This window comes from Rhipicephalus microplus, chromosome 3, assembly GCF_043290135.1.
Source record: "Rhipicephalus microplus isolate Deutch F79 chromosome 3, USDA_Rmic, whole genome shotgun sequence".
NCBI classification, from domain to species: domain Eukaryota; kingdom Metazoa; phylum Arthropoda; class Arachnida; order Ixodida; family Ixodidae; genus Rhipicephalus; species Rhipicephalus microplus.
In genome coordinates this window covers 182,452,485-182,476,860 of record NC_134702.1, presented here as the reverse complement: position 1 = coordinate 182,476,860, position 24,376 = coordinate 182,452,485, and the positions used below count along the sequence as shown (strand labels likewise).

General features: G+C 46.3%; 1 protein-coding gene across 2 annotated transcripts in view; it reads left to right on the top strand.

The window, feature by feature from the left end:
• Positions 1 to 24,376, top strand: part of LOC142804070 (uncharacterized) — a 52,876-nt gene that overhangs the window by 16,012 nt on the left and 12,488 nt on the right. The window contains exon 2 of one of the 2 annotated variants that reach the window (XM_075890615.1): positions 19,924 to 20,696. The exons of the other annotated variant lie outside the window; for it this stretch is intronic. The gene's annotated coding sequence lies outside the window, so the exon portion shown is untranslated. The remainder of the gene's footprint in view (positions 1 to 19,923; positions 20,697 to 24,376) is intronic. 2 annotated transcript variants of the gene reach the window in all.

Genomic DNA, 24,376 nt, shown 5'->3' with positions numbered 1-24,376 from the left:
ACACACACACACACTCACACACACACACACACACACACACACACATATATATATATATATATATATATATATATATATATATATATATATATATATATACGTATTGTGGAATTGTGGAAGAGCAGGTCGTGCGCCCCGCTGCCTTCGGGAATAGGCAAACTCTTCGCTTATGCTTTCTTGATCAGAGATAACTTTCTTGATCATTATTTCTTTCACGACTTCAACATTTCCGCAAATGTCGTTTCGTAGCCACGATCACAATATTTTGAGACTACAGTGTTACATATGTTGCTCTCCAGTTGGTCGCTAAGGGAACCGGTCTGTTCGTTAATCAGTTTGTCTCATACCAATTCAGTCAGGTTCAGCAATTGGCCGATTTCTCATTAAAACTATTTTTGAACGAAGATTTGCGTTGGAATTTGACTTTGTTCTGAAATGCTGTTTTAATATGAAACTATACCAGGTGTTCTCAACAGCAACACCAAATTTAGCACAGTTTTGTTTTCTTAGGTTGGTTCGATTTCAAAAAAATGAGAAGTATAACTCTCGCAATTTTTTCTAATTTGTGACTGGCCTTACTTTTTCTAACTCAGGTTGTACTATTTCGTCCTGTCCACCATCCCATCAGCCACAAAAACTGATTGACTATCAACATTTTTTGAAGTAACATGCCCGCTTGCTTCGACAGACAAATATGTCCAGGTTTGTGTTAATTACACTAAATTTAAAAATACATTACTATTCCACCTGAATAAACAGGAAGGACAAAGTGAGCAGGTAAAGTCCCTTAATTATAGTCAACTATTAGGTGACGCTACGAATAAAGCCAACTTCAATAAGCAGTCAACTGCAAGTAGTACTCATTCACCACGGTGGAAAACTGACTGGGATTGCGACTATAGGCTATAAAAGGTGGCTTGGAGGAAATAATTGTACCACCAGTGTCCACTTAATTAGAACGACTGTAGATATGTTGCTGCTCTATTTATCCAAAGGTCTGTCAAAACGAAAAAAAGATTACAACTCCAGACATTACAGTTATATGTCGGAGACAAAAAATAAAAATCACAGCATATCCACGGAGTGCATGGTGGTCAGTGAGGCGAAGCACCCGTCACTCCGTTGACGCTTCCGTTCGTCCGTTCGTTCTTGCTTCCGTCCATTCTTGCGTCTGTTCGTGCGTGCGTCTGTGCATTCATCCGTTTTTCTATTCGTTCGTGCGTTCGTCCGCCCGCGTGTCAGTCCATCTGTCCGTGCATGCGTCCATCCGTGTGACCGTATGTCCGTCAGTGCGTCCATCCCTCCTTCCGTGCGCCCGTCTGTGCATCCGCCTGTCTGTCCGTGCATATGTCTCTCTGTCCGTCCGTCCGTTTTCTGTCCATTCATCCGTTCATCCAGCGAACACTCCAAGTACCGCCATTTCGCATTTTTTCATGATATATATTCATCATATAGAACTACCACCATCCAGCGGGCATTCCAAAGACTAAACGATAAGTGGCATGGCTGTATTGGAGGAGCGGCACCCGGGCTCTCTCTTACGGCCTACGCTTCGTTTGTAGTTCCCAACTTTCGCCGCCGCTAGTTCATGGCACTGCGGCCTTACCAAAGGGGTTACGCCCATTGAGTTTGACATGGCAACCTTCTCTGGTCACATAGTGTTAAAAGTGCGTCGTTCTGTTACTAGTTTTTTCTCATAAACATAAAATTCAAAGCAAATTTTATTGGATATGAAGTGCCCGATACTCGTCTATGTAGATTATTTCATCAGAAACAACTACCATTTTATTTATGATTAACGTGCACGGGTTTTCTCCCCAACTCAAAGGAGTGCGCGCGTGCTGCTCCTCTAGTCCGGCCGTGGAGGTCGCTGCTGACTACTGCTACTACTACTACTACTACTACTACTACTACTACTACTACTACTACTACTACTACTACTACTACTACTACTACTACTACTACTACATAAGTCGCGGACGCACGACCCACAGCTTAAGGAGTTTCGCCCCTCAAAAGAAAGTCCTGTTTAAGTTCCTGCGGTATAAAGGGATTGTTTCTTCATTATTAAATATAAAGTTAATTTGTGTATCACCCGCAGAATTGTTGCAGTCATTAGAAGCAATTGAGAAAGGATTGGAAGATCGCTTTGTGTCAGTGCTACCCCACCTTACTAGTCACAGAAAAATCTGATGAATGTAAGGCAACAACACTAGAAAAGTTAGAAGAGAGAGAATAACACTAGAAAAGATAGAAGAGGAAGTACAGTCACTTCCAGCTTCATCTCAAGGTCCAGATAACATAACTACAGCACTGTTAAAAATTCTTTCTTTTGTCTCCCAGTGATCTCACTAACTTTGTGAACTTTTCTGGTAGAGCGAAAACAAAGAGCGAAATAGGTAGAGCGAAAACATGAAGCGAGATAGTTAGAGCGAAAACATATATTGAGTGAATCTCGAATCGGATTTACAGCTGGGTGCCCCATATGATGTGCCCATGTTGACCAAGAAGCTATAAATAAACTTGCTCGGCACAGAACGCTATACGCCACTCTGGTGGTCTTAGATATTTTCATGGCGTATGACAACGTGGATCACGCCATCTTGATTAGTAAACTTCGAAGTATTAACGTTCCCGTATATCTAATCGCATGGGCTCAAAAATTTTTATGTTGACGTATATATTATTGTTTGTAAAATGGGCTATTTTTTAAACAATACAAACAGAGAAAAAAGGTTTCTTCGGGATCCGTTATTTCATCATTTTTATTCAATATAATATCAAGCTCTATCCCTACTCACGATAATGTGCAAGTGTATGTACACGCAGACAATATAGCTTTCTTTCCAGCTTGCCAAGACACACTCGTTGTACAATACTTTTGCCGTCATATTTGGATACCAAAGAATTATGGCTTAGCAACCTGTGCATGTCATTTATTATTAACAAAAGTGCTCCTCTTGCATTTCCATTTAGCTCTCCTGTGCCGATCGCGTTGAAGCATGGCCAAGACTTTATTTTACAAGTAGACTCATTAAAGTACTTGGGTATATTATACACTGCAAATCTGAATTAGAGTTCACGTATTGAATATATTGCGCCTAAACGATTACGTGGGATTGGGTTGTTCTGGCGTATCAAAATGGTCGATTTGGAATGCGTAGAAGTTTTTGAATGATATATTGCATGTGTGTCTGCCCAAAAATACAGTTTGGATGTGTGCTGTTCTGTGGGGTATCCACTTTTGAATTACGGCCTTTTCTCGATCTAGAGCGTGAGGCATTGCGCATATGTTTAGGTATCCCTAAGTTTGTCGCTAACAATTTTGTTCATCATGGAGCATATCTGCTTTCTCTAAAACCAGGTTTCGCATATTAACTGTTCGCACATTTCCAGACATCTATACTTTCCCACAGGCATGCTCCCAATAAGTATTTGTGAGCGAGCCATCCATATATTTTTTTATTGTGAGTGGTCTCAGCTGCATTGATCTCAAACAGTCTTTGTTCGAAAGCTCTGAAAGCTATCAGGGGTAAAAACTGGGACGTGGGTTTCTCACAGGTACGGATTCCTACGGTAAGAACAAAATTTGTTGACACATTTCGAAAAATTGCTAAAATTTTGTCAATCAGATATTTGACTTGGTTGATTAAAGACCATCTCCATAGCCTATAGACAAAGACCCGACTGCTGGCCCGTCTGGCTTAAGCTCAACATTTGTAAGCTGCGCAAGAAAACGAGGCTCTTGGTACAGCTCCAGTTAGGACACAGACATCTACTCGGTCGATGGCGACGACTCATAAGATGGCAGCTTCGTGTGTTTGAAGAGTCGGAAGGCCAAAAAGGCTCATTAAGATGTCATCATCAGCAAGCATGTCAACTGTGAAGGCAAGGAGTGAACACAGGCCGCATACCATTCTCTTCATGCCCGTGGATCCTTCCGTCAGCCTTCGCAAATTGAACAGGCAAGCTATCTCCACTGTTCTTGAGGGAACAGCACAGAATGATATCAAAGAGGTCCGGCTAAACACACGTAAGAACGTTTTAGCTCTTGACACAACACAGGCAGACACGCTAGAGAAGCTTCGAATGATGACAGAGTTTGGAGATGTCAAAGTACGAGTGGTTGTACCGATGACTGGGACCTGCACTGCAGGTGTCATTTACGATGTTGTGCTCGGGGTTCTGCGTCGTATCCCACCTCTGCCAACCAGTTGTTGCGGGTCGGAAGGAAGGTCGCTGGAGGATACGAAAACAAAACCCGGTCTCTTGTGGTAGCGTGGTGTAGCTTCGGGTTGAGGAAACGAGCGCTTACAAGATGGAGATACGAAAAAACAAACAGGTTTATAGCACTATTTACAAATATTTACAGCATAGGAAGGTTAGGAGTTCACAAACCACGAACGTGGTGGTTGAACCGCTACACAGTCCAGAGCGTTCACAAACTACGAACGTTGTGGTTGAACCTTTACTTGGTTCAGAGCCTCGTCCTGCACTCTGCGGCGCCGGTATAAGCCCTGTCGGGCTCCTCCTTCTTCAGTGGAACACCAATCACACACACACATACAACAGGTGAGAGGTACGAGCATGCACGACGCACGTGAACATCCAATTTTGAGTCAAGATCACTGCACTGAAAGGTGGCGCCAGAGGGGCTCTTGCTCGTCGTGTGTGTCACTGGTCGAGGGGTCCCAAGCTTCGGACAGCAGACATCAAACGGTCTGCCAATCTGTCCGCTCAATTAGCAGGGCACTTTGTGGCGGCGGTCGCCGTTTCTTCAAAGGAAGACGCTGTCTTTGTGGTCCCCTCTGGAACGGCTTATAGCTTCGTGGCGACACGACGTCTCATGCGCCGGCTAGCAGGGACAATACCTGGCGGGCATAGGCATCCGGCGAGTCGGCTACTTGTTTGAGGATTAAAAGAGCGCCGCTCCCCCGTCAGCTCTCGACGCTGGTTCCAAGAAAACCTGGGTTCCAGGCGTGGGAACGCGGCCCGGCTACGCTTCTCAGCGACAGCATGGCACCTACCGATGGCGGTCATAACAGCTTCCCTCTCGCCAGATGAGTCACGGAGGGCAGCAGTCAACACTTCTGCTCGCAGGGACGACGAAAGGGTCAGTAGTTGAATGCCAGAAACTGGCCTTCGCTTGTGGCATGGTCCGGGTGATTGCCGAATCTTCGACAGCATCTCTGATACTCGACCACATGTACAAGCAAGCACTCGGCACCCTTTGAACAAACCCAAGCCAAAAGAGGGATGGGAAACCAATTTTTCATTGCTAGCTTTAATAAAAAGCTCGCACTCAAAACTCTCAGGACTCATTTTCGCTAAGAAACCAGACGTGCTACCTTACAAATTTACATAATAGGATGCACGAAAAAAACTAAATTATCAATTTTGATACATCAAGAGCACCCCAGAATGGCTTAGAAAGAGCGGGTGGGCGTGCCAACGTTTCCATTCAATTTGCCCTTTACCTAATGCCAAAATGATATTTTTGAAGAATCAAGCTCCACCTCTCAAGGCGACTGTTCTACGATGTCATGGTTTGCAGCCAAGGGGACAATGTTCTGTATCTACTTTAAATTTAGCACCTCCGTGATAACGTTGCAACTGATCAATGGCCTACACAAGGCAAGCGCATTCATTTACTGAAGAGCAGTACGTTATCTCACGAGAGCCCAAATTCTGGCTCAAGTAAAGCGCAGCTTTGCTTGTCACCACTGTCTTCTTCTGAGCGCTTTCAATTATTCTCAGTTCTACAGCGTTGCAAATTACATGGTACTGTTAACCAGACGCATAATCCCTCACAGTTTGTCTTAATGTTCATTCGAACGTTACGTTGTAACACTCTGTGTACAACACAAAAATAATCTTCGGTGCAATACTCATAAAAGGCACCTTACAACAATTGCATAGGTTTTATGCTAAAACAGTACACTAGAATGTTCTCAATACTACTAGCACGTAACGACAACTCTACCATGTCGCGCCAAACTTAATCATTTTACGAAATCACTTGGTCTGTCTTAACATCTTCCTTCAAATGCTCGTTCACTCCAAATCCACTTGACAGTGAAGGCATACGATATAACACTAAACCTTAAAAACACTCGAAAATAACACTTTTCTGTTTTTAACTTCTCGATATTTTCGTACTAGTGATTAAAGCACTTCGATGCTATCTTTCAGCCTTTGGTTCGGCGGTTTCCCCCCTTTTTTTAAAAAAAATTAAGACCGCCTCTTGTAACCTACCCAATTTAAAGTGGCTCAAATCTGCATTTCTAATGCAACACTGAGTAGTAATATTTGACACGCCTGTGCAAAAGTTACTCGAACTGACCGTTCCCCCTTTTCTCATAGTTCCTTTAATCGCACACGATGGGGTCGCGGTCCCGGCGGTTTTCCAGCAGACCTGAGGCTACTAAACACACGAACGTTAGGCTGTGTCCTGCCGTCACGCCTCATTTTCCACTTTGGCCTGTTCCCCGTAGGAATTTGTAAGTGACGCTAGAAACAGGGTTTGAGACAGGGGACATTGTCTCTTTGTGCTCCCCCTGACGCGGTTTTTAGCCACTCTGCGCTTTCGTCTTTGATCCTTTGGGCAAGGCCGCTTTCCCGAAGTCGTCGAACTGAACCGCGTCTTTCCTTGGGGTGACGCACCTTCTTTTCTCCTCCAAATCTGGCTCGCCGCTTCGGTCTTCCTGAACGCCACCATTGACGTTTCCTTAAACGGATTAGTGGCCTACCCTTTCTTTGTTGGGACGGAGTGGGACCTGGCTTAGGCCTACGCAGTGCAGTGCGCTTCCGCTTCTTTCGTTTTCGGCGATGTTTGCTTGCCCCCTTTTTCTCGATGCCATCATCAAGTCGCGTCGGGAACTGAGGGGTTGGGAAGCTCGTTGGAGCTTGTGCTACACTTTTCACCACGCTCAAACATTTTGAACTCGGTGTCATGATGGACTGCCGGGCCAAATTATCTTTGTTAACGCTGATAGAATCATTAACTGGGCCCTCTGCGATGGCATCGCTGCACTCCTGAAGCATCGCGCTTTTGCTCTGATTAGCCACTGCACTACCCATGCCTACATTTGACGATGTCGAAACACGCCCTTGAGGCACGAAGAAGGTTTCCAGCCTCTTACTGGGCCCATTAGGGCTGCTGGCACCCTCTTCATCCATGCAAGGAGCGTCCCCCGACATCGTCCCCACTTCCAGACCGGCCAAGGCCTCGTTCTCTGCATGCTCTACATTGATGCATTCAAGAATATGCGGGCTATTTTCTGGCGCGATCTCTGTTTCTAGCGGTTCATGACGCGCCTCAATTTCCGGTGCTTTGCGACGCGCCTCGCTTTCAGACTCCGGTGCGAGTCTTTCCTTCTTTTTGCTAACCGAAGTTCCGAATCTTCTGATTAGCTCTGATTTAACAACTTCGTAGTTGTTCGCGTGCTGCTCACTGAGTCGCGCAACAACGTCCGCTGCTTCGCAGGGCAGAACCGTGCGTAGCTTCTGAGACCAGGTGTCTCGCTCACACTTCAGTTCACTACACTTTCGTTCAAATAGTCTAAGATACAGGCCCATATCCCATGATACCTCATATGGCTGCATGTACCTAGACATCTCCAACTCTGCCTCATTTTCGAGAAGTACTACTCCTCGCTGAGGTCCCAGCCTCTTACTCAATTCGTTATCTTGTTTGAAAAACTTTAGCTTGAGGCCTAGTTTTTCGTCTTCACTCTTTCCTTCCATCTGAGCTGCTCTTAGTTTTCTTTCGATGATGAGGTCCCATTCTTCACTTAGTTCCTCATCATCAGCCTCCAAATCATTAATCGCTTGAATGATTATGGGTTTTCGTGCCAAACCCTTTGTATCGATCCCCAATTCCTCACACAACAGCAACAAGTCTGACTTCTGCAGCTCCCGTAAGTCCATGATCGTACTGAGTGCTCGCTACTTCCAAAATAACTTTCCGAAACGGCGAAAGAGAGTCTTTCGGCCAAGTTAACTACCAGTTCTAAAATTTAACCCTCTTTTAGAACCTGGTTCACTCAAAGGAAAAGCCAAGCACTCACCCATACGTGATCCATGTCTCGAGCCAGCTGCTTCTCCTGGGCCGACTGTTGTTGTCACTTGTAGCTTCGAATCCCACCGCTGATCACCAGTTGTGGTGATCCCACCGCTGCCACCAGTTGTTGTGCTCGGGGTTCTGCGTCGTATCCCACCTCTGCCAACCAGTTGTTGCGGGTCGGAAGGAAGGTCGCTGGAGGATACGAAAACAAAACCCGGTCTCTTGTGGTAGCGTGGTGTAGCTTCGGGTTGAGGAAACGAGCGCTTACAAGATGGGGATACGAAAAAACAAACAGGTTTATGGCACTATTTACAAATATTTACGGCATAGGAAGGTTAGGAGTTCACAAACCACGAACGTGGTGGTTGAACCGCTACACAGTCGAGAGCGTTCACAAACTACGAACGTGGTGGTTGAACCTTTACTTGGTTCAGAGCCTCGTCCTGCACTCTGCGGCGCCGTTATAAGCCCTGTCGGGCTCCTTCTTCTTCAGTGGAACACCAATCACACACACACACACAACAGGTGAGGGGTACGAGCATGCACGGCGCACGTGAACATCCAATTTTGAGTCAAGATCACTGCACTGAAAGGTGGCGCCAGAGGGGCTCTTGCTCGTCGTGTGTGTCACTGGTCGAGGGGTCCCAAGCTTCGGACAGCAGACATCAAACGGTCCGCCAATCTGTCCGCTCAATTAGCAGGGCACTTTGTGGCGGCGGTCGCCGTTTCTTCAAAGGAAGACGCTGTCTTTGTTGTCCCCTCTGGAACGGCTTATAGCTTCGTGGCGACACGACGTCTCATCCGCCGGCTAGCAGGGACAATACCTGGCGGGCATAGGCATCCGGCGAGTCGGCTACTTGTTTGAGGATTAAAAGAGCGCCGCTCCCCCGTCAGCTCTCGACGCTGGTTCCAAGAAAACCTGGGTTCCAGGCGTGGGAACGCGGCCCGGCTACGCTTCTCAGCGACAGCATGGCGCCTACCGATGGTGGTCATAACAACGACATAAACTTTGCAATCCCAAACACGGATCTACCCATTCTGATAAAACCAGCGTACGAAGGAGTTGTCAATAAGCATATAAGCCGCCTTGGGAAGAGCCGCTGCATTAAGATAGTTTTTAAGCGCGACGCAATCTCTACGCACATCAAAGTGGGACATTTCTGGCATGTGGTACGGCATTTTGTCCCAAAGCCGCTTCAGTGCCACAAGTGTTCCAAGATCGGCCATGTGAAGGGCGTCAGTGCGAACTCTACCGTATGCCCCCGGTGCGCGGAGGCGCGCACGGTAGACACCTGTTGAGCAACAACTTATAGGTGTGGCAATTGTCGTGGTACGCATGAAGCCACGTCTAAGGAATGCCCAAGACTCAAGAAAGAAATGGGTATCCTGAAATAGATGTTCAGAGATAACTCCACCCATAGAGAAGCTTCACTGAAAATCCGGCGTCGACGTCGCCACTGACGGAAGCGCTTCAGTCATGGTAATATTCATGCACCACTCAAGTCTACACCACCATCAACATCTAGTATAAAGCCAGAGAGTACAAGAATACCTTCACCGGCGAGGCCTCTCTCTCCTGAAGACTGGTCGGTGCTTGCGAACGCACGGCCTTTCAAGCAGCCTTCCCGCTCTCTGCTCCCAGTGAAAGCCAATGCTGCTGTTGAAGAGGCTTCAACAGCAGGTCGTCAAATTCTTCCTATGCTGCAAGCTATTGTGAGTGTCATCAGAAGTCTTCTGACAAGCATCGATACGCCATCTGCTAGGAGCAGCCTACAGGTGCTGGACACGTTGAGCCCGGTCCTTGCAAGCCTCCAGTAAAGCCATGGCCGACAATCACAAGTCGTTCCGACAGGCGGTCAGAGAATCGTCGATACTTCAGTGGAATGCAAGAGGTCTGAGATCTCGCATATCTGATTTTCGCCAGTTCGTTCATCTGTACGACTTCCCTATCATGATTATATGTGAACCGAAACTATCCCATTTAATCAGACTATCCAGCTACGAGTCATTTTTCTCCTGATGTGACATCGAAAGTAGCAAGGTTATTTTATTTATTCGCTGAGAGCTTACTTACGTCGTGCAGCCAATGCTCCTCACAACGGCAATCAGTATGTGTGCTTGTCTGTTAAAAAAGGAAAGATGACATTCGCACTTCTAGGTGTGTATACATCCCCATCAAGTCAATTCGACGCCAACAAAATAGACGGCATATTAAGGGCACATCCAGGTCCGTGGGTTATCACCAGGGATTTCAATGTGCATCATCCCATCTGGGTAAGCTCAAGGCCTAATCCAACGGGGCGACGTCTAGAATCATTGGTTTCCAGCCATGGTCTCGTCCTTCTGAATGGCACCAGCCCTAAGATTTTGCGAGGCACTACATGTAGCAGCTGCCTTGATTTGTCCTTTGTTTCACGCCAATTTGCTACACGAGTAAAGTGGTTTTTAGACATTGAAACACACGGAAGCGGCCACATCCCAACTTACCCGAAGATGAAAGGTATGTCGAACACGTACTCCTCTACCACAACACGAAGAATAGATTGGACTGTGTTCAAAACTCAACTTGAGGATGCTTGTGAGGAAGGCCTGTCCAATGTTTTTCAGCAAGCTATTAAGAAAGCTGCACATGCGACTATGCGCACAATAAGATGCTCTTTGAAGTACTCTGAATTAGACCTCGAGCTGGAGCGGCTTCGTGCGATCCACCGTCGTGCCGAAAGACGATACCGACGCACCAACTCCACAGACGATCTACGAACAGCCCGGCGCATCCAAAAGAAGATAAAACAGCGCCTCGACAAATTAGACACCCTACGATGAAGAAAATTTTGTGCATCGATAGATCTTCATAAACCACTGTCTCAGATATGAGAAATTCTGCGAGGCCTACGTTCTGTTCCAAAGCAGCGTTTTCCCTTCAAAGCCCTTGCACTTTTTCATCGTCAGCATGAAATTGAGGTAGCAGAGGATTTTTGCGCTATGACCATGGGTCAGACAACGTACACAGGCCTACATACAGTGAATCACAGGAGAATCGCTGTTTACATCACAGGAGCTCGATGCGGCGCTCGTCTAATATGTCGTCGTCGACTGGCCCGGATGACATTTTATACAGGATGCTGTGCAACCTTGGTAAACGGGCACGAGAAGCACTCCTTAACATCTTCAACGATTCCTGGCAAGCTGGTGTCGTTCTGCACGATTGGAAGATTAGCCGCTTGGTACCGATCCTTAAGCCTGGCAAATCTCCCCTGGACATTACCTCTTACCGACCGATCGCACTTTCAAGTTGCGTAGGAAAGGTAATGGAGAGAATGATCTTGGCCTGGCTTGAATGGTACCCGGAATACTACGAGATATATCCGAACGCCGTGGTTGGTTTTCGCCGTCACCGATGTTCGATCGACAATCTTATAGATCTCGTCACATATGTCCAGCCTCAAAGGCATGTAAACGACTATCTGCTGCTATGTTTCTTTACGTAAAAGGAGCATGCGACAACGTTCTTCATGACGCCATCCTCGAAGCCATTGAGTCAGTAGGCCTAGGCGGACAACTGTATTGCTGGACACGCAGTTATTTACAAGGGCAGACCTTATTTGTGAACACTGGAGATGGCGCAACCTCCCAACACCAAAAAAATCGTGGAGTTCCGCAAGGTGGCATCTTGAGTCCTACCCTCTTCAACCTCGCTCTCATTGGTCTTGTAAAACGACTACCAAGTGTGGTCAAGTTATCAATGTACGCTGATGACATCTGCGTCTGGGCATCTCACGTGATAATACCTCAGGTACGCGCAAGACTCAGAAAGCTGTGACGTTGGTATCAGTGTACCTCAAGAAACAGGGTCTGAAAATCTCGCCAGCGAAATGCGCATTGATTGGTTTTAGACGAAAGCCAATGAGACCATACGCTATATCTATCAACGGCCAAGTCATACCATATGTCAGGACGCACAGATTTCTAGGCATATTCATTGATAGAGACCTCTGCTGGGGCCGACATGTGGCCCACTTGAAGAAGAGGCTGACAGAAATTGCTAACTTATTTAAGTATCTTGGAGGAAAAACCTGGGGGACTTCAGTACATGCAATGATGCAATTGTACAAGACGCTTTTTATTGGCTATTTGCGCTACAGTTTGCCTGTGTTAATCAATACCTGTAGAACCAGCATTCGGACTCTCGATAGCATCCAGGCTATGAGTCTGCGAGTTTGTCGGGGGCTACCGCGATGTTCATCAACAGCTGAGACAATCGATATTGCTAATGACTACCCGCTCAAGACGCATATCATAATGGAATTGCTCAGAGCACACGTGAGGCATCTTACTCGCGCCCCTGCCCATCAACTAGCTTCAATGCCAGAAGACTGACCTCGTGCCTCATTTTGCCAGACAGTCTCGTCATATTGCAAACGCATTCCTACGGGACATACGACTCCATCCAGAATTTTTACTCCCCCATGGAGTATGACTTATGCACATGTTGAGCTCGCGGTTCCAGGCATAGGGTCAAAAGCCTGGCTCTCGTCTCCAGTGCTAAAGCAGCTTTCTCTTCTCTTGTGATATGAGAAGTACAGTGAGCATACTCATCTATATACTGACGCTTCAACTAATGTGAATAGGTCCGCAGGGTCGGCGATCTTTCCTGCAACAGCGACAACGGTGAAGTTTCGGTTATCCCACCAGACATCATTGACAGCTGCGGAACTTTCTGCTCTACGTAGCGCAGTTAAAGTCATTAAACACCAAGAAGCCAAGAAACGGAGCGTGTTCACGGACTCTAAAACAGCACTACAGTGTTTGATATTCACCTTACGCCGGAAACCACATGAACAACTAGTGCTGGAAATCATGGAGCTGCTTCACCACCTCTTCGACGAAAGACACAGAATCACGTTTCAGTGGCTTCCAAATCACTGTGGCATATTGGGCAACGAACATGCCGATGCAGCTGCTCGATCAGCACAAGAAGATAGTGAAGAAGATACTATACCTTTTTCAAGGACTGATGCTGCAATGACAATCCGAAAAATCGCTATTGCAGAATTAAAACACCTGTGGAACGCCGAGTGCTTACGGCACACGTGACTTCATAGACTGGACACGTCTCGTGGACTGCGGCCTCCGTCTAAACTCTCTCCACTCGAGACAACGGTGCTTTGCCGACTATGGCTTGGTGTCGCCTTGACCACAGCTTTCACCTTCCGAATCGGCATGTAAGACAGTGCTGCTTGCGGTCATTGCGGCAGAAATGAAACTATATAGCACGTTCTCTGTCACTGTCCTCGTTACAGCGTGCAAAGACGGCAACTAGCTGCTGTGTTAGCTCGCCTTGACGACAGACCTTTGTCTGAACAATCAGTGCTTGAAAGGCGACATGATTTGTGTGCTGACAGAAAATCAGTGAAGGCCATACTGAACTTTTTTCATGACAATGGCCTATTGTATAGAATATAGCACTGCAGCCCCACCCCCTTTTTTTCGCGTGTCTATTTCCCTCTTCGCTTTCTTTTCCATATTTCTTCCCCATTCCCCTGTTGTGTTTTGGGTTTTTAGTTTCGGTTTTGGATTGACATGTGAGGATGCCAGGGCGCGCCGCTATGGCACCCAGGATAAACTTGTTTCATCTAGGGACCTTAACCTAGGATTTCAAGGCGACTGTAAAATAAAGGCAGTGTGTGTTAGGTAACCGTGGAGTGCGGTTGTGTGCTTTCTTTCGGCGCTTGGCGCCAACCCGCGTGTTCGGGCTAGTCGGTGTCCCCGCCGGCCGCGTACGTCTCCGTCGGCCGTCTTCTTCTTCTTCTGCTTTGTCGGGACCAGCCAGCCCCCAACACAGCAATGGCGACGAAGACTTGTAAGAACCCATTTCGTTCTCCGTGTTTGTGCTAACCCTAGACGCTCTTTGTTCCCAGCAACGTGGCTACTGCGTGCTGCGTCGCTTCATTGCTTCATTCAGCTACGCCGCCTCCGCCTTCGTTTTCAAACAGTGTACTGGCGTCATTTTCTTCTCGTCTGCACCTCTCCATTCTTCTTGCTTGAAATGGTGTCTCCTATTCCACCTCCCCTATTTCTTCATTCGCCCGGAGACCCGCCACTTCCGTGGGCGGACTGGAAGTTGGTGTTTCAGGCCTACGCAGACGCGGCCGGGGAGGACGCCAGCAAGCCCGAGCGTCGCAAGGCTCTGCTGCTCAACGCGTTGGGCCCTGCCGGGTTAGAGCTCTTCTATACTTTGGAAGCAACCAACGCGTCGCCGACGCCAGCGTCGGGCGATGCCTTCAAGAATGCTGTTGCTCTTTTCGATGAGCATTTTAAAGATGGCTCGTGCGATTATCTCGCACGCGTAAAATTCCAAGAAAGGCGACAATTGCCTTGTGAGCCAGTCGCCGAGTTCATTACTTCTCTTCGAACGCCCGCCGCGTCGTGCGGCTTCGGCGCGCTCGAGGACGATATGATCCGCCATCAACTTTTCACCGGGGTAGCCTCGCAAAACGTCCGCGGCCGCATGCTTCAAAAGGGCTCCTCGATTTCATTATCCAAAGCCCTCTCGATTGCACGAGAAGACGAGCTTATTCGCTCCCAGTTGGAGCATTTCGCTCCGCATTCAGTGCAGCAACTTTCTGCTGCGGGGGGCCAAGGCGGCGGCTCTTCGTTTCACGGGACGGGTCAACATGGCAGCCCTTCACCTTCGTCTCGGCGCGGCGGCCAACATGGACGCCCGCCTGCACAGTCCTTCCGTGGCGGTCAACATGGCGACCTCTCTGCGTCGCGGGGGCGAGGAAGCCGTCAATATGGCGACCCCATTTCGCCAAATTCGGGTTTTCAGGAACAGCACCGAGCTCCTAATTCGCGTTCGCAATTTTCTTCTCCAAGCGCAACCGCGCATTTCTTTCGTTGTAGATCGGCTTGGCATTTAGCCAATTTTGCGCAGTGTCCCTCGAGAAACCGCACTTGTCTTGCGTGTGGAAAAATCGGCCATTTTCAGTCCGTATGCAATTCCCGTCCAGCAAATCTTCCGGAACCAGTTTCTTCGTCCGCTCCTTCGAGCACTGCACAAACCAATACGGTCACTGTTTTAAATGTGGATGGCTTTCACTCTACGTCCGAGCCCAGCATCGTAGTTTCAGTGGGTCATGTGCCCTTGTCATTTCTCGTGGACACTGGTGCCTCAGTCTCTTTATTCAGTGCCACTGACCTTCACAGTCATTTTTCCAACATACGGCTTTTGCCTTCACACGTCGTTCTACAAACATATTCCAAGGAAACGATTGATAATTTAGGTCAATTTACAGCTCAGGTCTCCTATTGCAGTCGCACTGCTTCCATTACTTTTTATGTAACAGCCAATGGCAGCTCACTTTTGGGACGTGATGCCATTAAGGCTTTGTCCATCAACATCGTCGGTGCGTCTATGACGTGTGCTCAAGCCGACGTCCAAGATCTTCCGGCCAACGCACCTTCTGAATTTCACCACCTGTTCACCCGTGAACTGGGTTGTGTGCGTGGTTTTGTGCAAAAAGTGATGCGTCGGCCAGGTGTGTGCCCTGTGCGTGCCAAGCTGCGCCGCATTCCTCTTCTTCTCCGTGAGCATGTCTCTACGGAACTGTCTCGCCTTCAAGCCAGCGGAATCATCGAGCCTGTCTCTGCTTCCGACTGGGTTTCTCCACTGGTCGTCATCAAGAAAAAAGATGGATCCCTTTGACTATGCGTCGACTTACGAGAACCGGACAAGGCGATCGTCGTAGACGGGTTTCCACTTCCCCACATTGAAGAACGGCTTCATCAGCTCGCCGGAGCGGTATGTTTCTCTAAGCTGGACCTCGCGTCCGCTTATCACCAAGTTGAACTTTTGAAGTGCAGCAGAGACTTGACCACATTTGTATCGCATGAGGGCTTGTTTCGGTTTCGCCGCGTGTGTTTCGGGCTTGCATCTGCCCCTGCAGTGTTTCAGAAAATGATGTCAATTATTCTTAAGGGTTGTAATGGCGCCCTTTGTTACTTGGATGATATTTTCGTGTGGGGACGTACTCGCGAGAAGCACGATGCTAACTTGCATACTGTTCTCAACCGCATCAGTGAATGTGGTATGAAACTTAATAACAAGTGCATTTTTTCTGTGAATGAGTTATAATTTCTAGGACATAATGTCAGTTCCCGCGGCTTGACACCTGGTGAATCTAAAGTTCAGGCCATTGTCAATGCCCCACGGCCTACTGATGTTAAAACCTTGCAATCTTTTTTAGGTCTTGTTGGTTATTATGCCAAGTTTGTTCCTCACTATGCTGATGTTGTTGAACCACTGCGTACTCTACTTCGTCAAGCACAGCCTTTTAACTGGTCAGCTGAAGCTGAGCAGAGCTTCATTCAAGTTAAGTCAATACTGGCCTCAAAGCCAGCTGTTAGTATTTTCAATGAGAAGCTTCCCATCGTCATCACGACGGATGCATCCGATGTTGGACTGGGAGCAGTGTTTCAACAACTCAGAGATGATCAGCTGATCACTATTGCTTTTGCATCTCGTACATTGACCCCCTGCTGAACGCAGATATTCAGTAGGAGAGCGTGAAGCTCTCGCGTGTCTTTTTGCCTGTGAGAAATAGCATGTTTACTTGTGGGGCCGGCACTTCACATTACGTACAGATCACCAAGCACTAGTTGCGCTTCTTTCTGCAGGATCCGAAGGCCACCACCCCATTCGCATTTTCCGCTGGTGTGCCAAACTCATGTATTATAATTTCAGTGTTCAATATTGTAAAGGTTCTAATAACGTGGTTGCTGATATACTGTCGCGGCTTCCTCTTCAGATACTGGTTACTGAAGAGCGGGATGAGGAAGTTGTTCCATTAGTTACTTCCTGCATTACTAAAGCTGAGCTTCAGGCAGCTACAGCTGCAGATTCTACTTTGTCTCAAGTTCTCAGATATTTACGTGAAGGATGGCCTTCCAAAGGTGCTCTTGCTTCTGAATTCTTGCCTTACTTCGCAGTCCGACAGGAACTGTCTTGTGTCGAGGACTTGCTTTTCCGCGATGAACGCGTGATTCCCCCTCCTTCTTTTCGTAACAAGCTAATACAGCTTGCCCATGAGGCCCATCCTGGCATTTTCCGCACCAAACAGAATCTCAGAGACAGGTACTGGTGGCCAGCCTTAGATAAGCAGGTCGAACATGCAGTTTACAACTGCCATATATGTCAGGCAGCTGACAAGTCTGCCAAACCTGCATTTTCTCCGTTGCAGCCAGTCCAGTGGCCTGATCGGCCTTGGCAGAAACTCGGCATGGACATCATCGGTCCTTTGCATAATGTTCCGCAAAATGCCCGGTTAATTGTTTTTCTCATCGACTACCATTCCAAATGGCCAGAAATTTATTTCACACATACGGTTACTTCTGAGGTCATCATTGAGTTTCTGTCTTCAATCTTCAGCCGGGAAGGTTTTCCTGATGCCATAGTTACGGACAATTGTCCACAGTTTCAGTCCCAACATTTCGAGGCTTTTTTTTTCACAACGAGAAATTCAGCACTTGAGGTCATCAGTTTTCTATCCCCAATCAAATGGCCAAATCGAGCGCTTTAATCGCGTTCTGAAGGAATATATCCAGATCGCCCAATTAGAGCACCGCCCCCTCAAGCAAGTCTTGACTGAATGTTTAGCTTCGTACAGATTCACACAACAAGGCACCACGGGAGTGTCTCCTGCTCAACTTCTCCACGGTAGGCAACCGCGAGTTTCACTCGACATAGCCTCTTTGCCTCGTAACATAGCAGTGTCTTCTCCTGATCAAATCCGCACCAGGATTTTTTCTCATCAACATGCAATGAAAGGTATGTCGACACCCGTCGAGGTGCAAAGCAGTCCAAAGTTTGCACTGGCGATCTAGTCAAGGTTCGTGTGCCAGGCAAGCGCCCCAAGTATCGGTGTCCTTACAAAGTGTTGGGCCAGGTTAGCCCCACTTCTTTTCGCTTAAGTGGTGGTAACATCTGGAATGCTTCGCGCCTTGTTATTTTTCATACAGATTTGCCTTCAACACCTAAAAGTCTTCCTCATCACGTTCCGTCCACGCCTTTCAACTACGCATCAGACTGTTACATGTGGCCTTTATCTACAGGCATTTCTTCTTCAAGGGGGGAGGAGTTACCAGTTGGTGTTGCTGGTTCAAGTACACCAAGTCATACGGTTCACTTCGAACCTTCAAATACGGCTGAGACCCTTGAACCAGACTCCGGTCCGCAAAATTCTTCTGAAGCTCATGCTGCGAGCTCTGATGAGACCGCAAATTGCAACGCTCGTTCAGAGCCGTCACAATCTTCCACTGCTCTTGATGTGTCACATCTGAGCAGAAGTGGCCAAGGTGCAGAGACACCCGATTATACACCCAAAAGGGCCCGCCCTAAGCGGAAGCGGCAGAATCCGCATCGGTTCGAAGACTACGTGATGTAGAACTCTTGTTCCGAACAGTTGTGTACATTTTTTTTGTTTGTCAGTGCATTTTCAGGACTTGTAGCGTGTGAGTTCGGTGTGCCGTGTTCTGAATTTTCATATGTTCTAATGTACATACCTTGTAATATATGTTGGTATCGAGCATGTATAAATATAAACAGTGTATAGGTGTGCTTTTTTCGAGGAGGGGATGATTGTTATGTTTTGGGTTTTCAGTTTCGGTTTCGGATTGACATGTGAGGATGCCAGGGGCCAGCTCGGGCACGTAGGATTTCAAGGCGACTGTAAAATAAAGGCAGTGTGTGTTAGATAACCGTGGAGTGCGGTTGTGTGCTCTCTTTCGGCGCTTGGCGCACACCCGCATGTTCGGGCTGGTCGGTGTCCCCGCCGGCCGCGTACGTCTCCGTCGGCCGTCTTCTTCTTCTGCTTCGTCGGGACCAGCCAGCCCCCAACACAGCATCCCCCTTCCCCTAGTGCAAGGTAGCAAACCGGATGCTTAATTTTCTGGTTAACCTCCCTGTCTTTCTCTCATTTTATTCTCTCTCTTTCTCGGTGGTTATACTGACTGATTCTTTATAATTTTGCACTGACTGACAGTACCAAAGAGATGGCTTTGTTTATCAGAATTTTGTATATAGATTCCCAATTATGTTCGTGATGCTCATTTCGTTTGGTTGCCAGGTCAGAGTGCACTAGAATAAATGAAGCAGCGGACACAATGGTGACAGCATCAATTCAGAGCCCAGTCCTGAATATTCTAAGACTTGGCGGTCAATATACAGTCGCGCGATGTCCCAATTTCTGGCAGGAACACACCAACTCTTCTGTTCTAAATGGCGCCGATTCTCAGCGCCTTAAATTTGAGTAGTACAGCTCATGGTGTGCAACAAGACAATTCGAAGTGACATTTACTTAATTGCGATGCAGGATTCCATCTTCAAACATTTATTTATACAGACGTCGTTTTTTTCTTCCCCCTCACTGTTACTCTTGTGCACAAGCAGAAACAATAGAACAGTTTTTCACAGAATGCTACAAGTATCGAAACCCAGGGCAAATTTTTTTGGCACCATTTCTCTGAAAACATGTACTCGATCTATCTAGAACGGTTTTACTCTCCCTAGGGGCTTCGGCTCTGGGTCACTGCAACAGGGACATATATTGAGCGGTATATAACTATATAAATGAATGAAAACGACTGCATGCTAATGTCACAAGTACGTACTGATTACTTATTCCAGTCTTCAGTTTATTTCATGTATTTTTTACTCTATTAGTTAATATAACTATTATCTGAATATTTTTTCTTCTATAACAATTCATAATATAGTGTTAGCACAATTAGTGGGGCACGACACTATAGTAGGGCACGACATCATTCCCAGGATGGAAAGATTACGTCCATTGCTTTTCCAGGTCGTCTTTACCTGGATCATATGTTCTGGACTGCTGGGTTCGTGCAACGTAGCTGCAGAAGATTCCCCTCCAGGATGACAGCAATGGTTGCACAAGATGCCAAGTTTGGAGCCAGCCGGGCAGCACATCTGGCAACATGGACACAGCACAACTGCATTGGACGCTGCTGACAGCCTTCATAATCGTCAGCCAGCTGCCGCATCTTCCGGGCAGGACACCATTCTCAGGATGGAAAACGTACGTCCACTGCCGTTCCAGGTCGCCTTTATCTGGATCATACGTTCGGGACTGCTCGGTTCGTGCAACGTAGCTGCAGAAGATTCCCCTCCAGGATGGCTGCAATGGCTGCACAAGATGCAAGTTTGGATCAAGCCGGGCAGCGCATCTGGCAACATGGACACAGCACAACTGCATTGGACGCTGCTGACACCCTTCATAATCGTCAGTCAGCTGACGCGTCTTGTGGGAACGACACCATTCCCAGGATAGAAAGCTTACGTCCATCGCCTTTCCAGGTCGCCTTTACCTGGATCATATGTTCTGGACTGCACGGTACGTGCAACGTAGCTACAGAAGATTCCCCTCCAGGATGGCTGCAATGCTTGCACAAAATGCCAAGTTCGGAGCCAGCCGGGCAGCACATCTGGCAACATTGACACAGCACAACTGCATTGGACGCTGCTGACACCCTTCATAATCGTCAGTCAGCTGCCGCGTCTTCCGGGCACGACACCATTCCCAGGATGGAAAGCTTACGTCCATTGCCTTTCCAGGTTAGTTCCCTGAAAGGTGCTACTTGTGGTAAATCCAATAGTTATTGTTTTTTGGCGGTGTCGTGCCCACGAAACCTAAAAGATGTGTTTAAGCGATTTATAGTTTGAGCATCGGAACTGTGTTATGACTTGTCTGCCTTAACACTTATGTTGCCTAGCGATGTTGAGCCAAATCCGGGACCAATGACTAAAGCTCAAAAAGAGGCATTTTCTGCTGCCCTAGACACAAATAAAAATTGGAAGGGGCACAAGCAGGTTTGCTTTCCAAGTTAACTAGTGCAAAAGCTGGCCATGCTGCTGCTTAGAAAAAGATTGATAAGCTAGAAGAAAGGCAGGAAACACTTCTCAAAGATCTTAATATTTCGAAAATGAAACAGGAAGCCGTTGAAGGCGAAATTAAATTGCTTAATGCAAAGATTGCTTCACTGTCGCTTGCTTCTACGTCCGGAAGCAGCTCGGGTGATGCCGAAGCTAGTGCTAACGCCTTTCGCAGTGTATCTGATCGCTTGGCCACTATCTCTTCTCGGTGCGTAGACACTGAGAACAGAATGCGACGCTCGAACTTGCTTTTCTTTAACATTGCCGATGACGAAAAAGAAGACTGGGCTTTGTCTGAGCAGAAAATTGTAGAATTCTGTTCAGAAAAGCTTGACATTAACATATCCAGCACAAACTTCGAAAGAGTGCACAGGTTAGGCAAACATGCTGACAGCAAAAAGAGGCCTATCATTGCAAAAATGACCTTCTATAAGGACAAAGAGCGCATCCTGTCCGCTGCAAGAAAGCTTAAGGGGTTCGAGTTTTCTATTCGGGAAGACTTCTATCCTGCTACGCGAGAGGCAAGAAGAAAGCTTATCGAATTCGCCCAGGCCAGAAAAAAATTCTTTAAGCTATCTGTTGACAGATTGTGCATAGATGATGTAACAAACGTGTAAGACCACGCAACAACCACGGTAGTGCGACTAGGCAGATAGCTAAGGCGTGGTACTCGCACCTGTGAATTCAAGCAGGCACCTGAGCCTCAGAGTTTATCGTCACTCACCATATCATTTACTAGTATTCCCAGCCTTCTGCGAAAGCTTGACCAAGTCTGTTCCTTCCTTGATGACACGGATTCTGACATAATCATCTTCACTGAGACATGGCTTCATGCAGATATTTTATACAATAAAATTAGTCCCCTATAGAATACCTATAACATTTACCGTTGCGTTCGCGTTAACAGAAGGGGTGGAGGCATAGTTAGAGCCATTAAAAAGGCCTCTTATTTAATAGCGTCTGCTACAAATATACAAATTGTATGGGTTGTTTGCAGAATTCTATTTGAGAAATTATTTATTGGTTGCTGTTATCGCCCTCCAGACACTAATCCATCATTTCTAAGCGACTTACGTAGTTCCATAACTCATTCTGTTAAGACATGTCCAACTGAGCTCGTTTATTTATTTGGCGACTTTCATTTTCCTTCAATAAACTGGAAGCTTCTTTCATAGAATTGCCATGTCTCCACTGCGTTCATTGCCCTAGCAATATATATTAACCTAGCCCAGATCATAAGCCAACCCACTCGTCACTCAAATATACTTGACTTGGTATTAACAATGGCACCAAATACTATATCAAATATAACATACAGAGATGGCTTCAGCGACCACCGGTTAATTCAAATGATTCTTAACGTCCCATTTCATCTCGCTGGAGCTAAAACAAAACAATACGCGATTATAATAGAGGTAATTACAATGTTATAAATTATGAATTTTGCACGTTTTTTGAGAGCGTACTTTTACCATCCTTTCAAAATTGATCCTTAGAAGACAACTGGACACTCTTCAAAAACAGGTTAGCTTCATAAGCTGGTGAACATATTCTTACAATCAAAATAACTAATGATAAACAAAATCCATGGTTCAATAAATCACTTAACAGGCAAAGAAATAAAAAAAGAGATTGTACACGGTGGCTAAAAGCGCACAAACTGCTGCTTTGTGGCAAAGATATAGAGACTTCTTGAATAGCTACTGCTCCTTGATGCTCGCCGCCCGTGATAAGTATTTTTCTCATGATCTACCGTCACTGCTCACCACTAACACTAAGAAGTTTTGAAAACAAGTGTGCCCAGAACGTCACGATAACAAAATAACGTTGCAAAATGATGACCGCATTCCCATTCCAGATCAAGACTGTCCTAACGCTTTCAATACTTTCTTTACATCAGTTTACACCACTGAAGATCATACAAACGTCCCCAATGTAGCCGATCTTGACTATCTCTTTTTGCAGCCCATTGAAATCACTGTTGACTGAATCGCATTTCTAATAAATAATCTTAATCTGTCCACGTCAGCAGGCATTGACGAGATTAACACTAAGATACTAAAAAGTACAGCCTCACCCTCGAATAAAATATGTCACATCTTTCAGCAATCACTATCAACAGGACAGCTTCCACATGATTGGAAAATTGCCAAGGTCATCCCCGTGTTTAAAAGCGACAATAGAAACTCACCTCAAAATTACAGACCCATTTCTCTGGCATCCATCTGCTGTAAGATGCTTGAGCATATAATCGCCTCCCACATTTACAATCACTTAGAGCAGAATGACTTTTTCTTCCCAAACCAACATGGATTTAAAAAAGTCCTATCATGCGAAACACAGCTTTTCGAATTCGCGACTGACCTACATCATCACTTAGATCAAAACTTGTAAATTGACTGTCTTTTTCTGGATTTTTCCAAAGCTTTCGATCGTGTTGCTCACTGCCGCTTCATCTCTAAACTCGCTTCTTTGTGTATAGATTCATCAACTCTGTCATGGATACGGAACTTTCTTACTAACCGGCAGCAATTCACCATTGTTAATGATTTTTTATCCCCACTTTCATACGTTTGTTCTGGTGTACCGCAAGGGAATGTTTTCGGTCCACTGCTTTTTCTTATTTATATTAATGACTTACCAAGTAATTTATCCTCACAAGTGCGCGTTTTCGCTGATGATTGTATAATATACCGAGCAATAACTAGTACTTGTAATCACGTAATAATTCAAAATGACCTTGACCTCATCAGCAATTGGTGTAATAGTTGGCTAATGTCCCTTAATTCAAGTAAATGTAAAGTAATGTCCTTCTCTTGCAAGAATTCTAACTCTGAGTTTCCTTCCTTTATTAATGGCAACCCGTATCTAGTGTTGACTCTTTTAAAAATTTAGGTGTAACCTTCACATGGAACCTTTCTTGGACTACCCACATCACTAACATCTGCAGTGACGCCTCACGATCATTATGCTACATACGCCGAAATCTACGCTAGACGCCCACAAATATACGTGCTTTAGCTTACGTAACATTTGTTCGCTTGTGCAGTTTGGTCCCCTCATTACAGCTATTTAACTAACATGCTGGAATCGATCCAGAATAGAGCCGCTAGATTCATCTCACACAACTACGATCATAGCGCAAGCTTAACACAAATTAAAAAAGCTTATCACTATCCCTTTTGAGCAGCCATTGTGATCTACACTTTCTTTTATTATTCCATAAATACGTACATGATACAAGGCCATTATCAATGACATTGCAAACATCTGCATTCACATCAAAGAGACTAAATAGTCATCTTTCATTCACAGGCATATACGGTAAAACATACATTTTTAACTCATCTGCACTCCCCCGT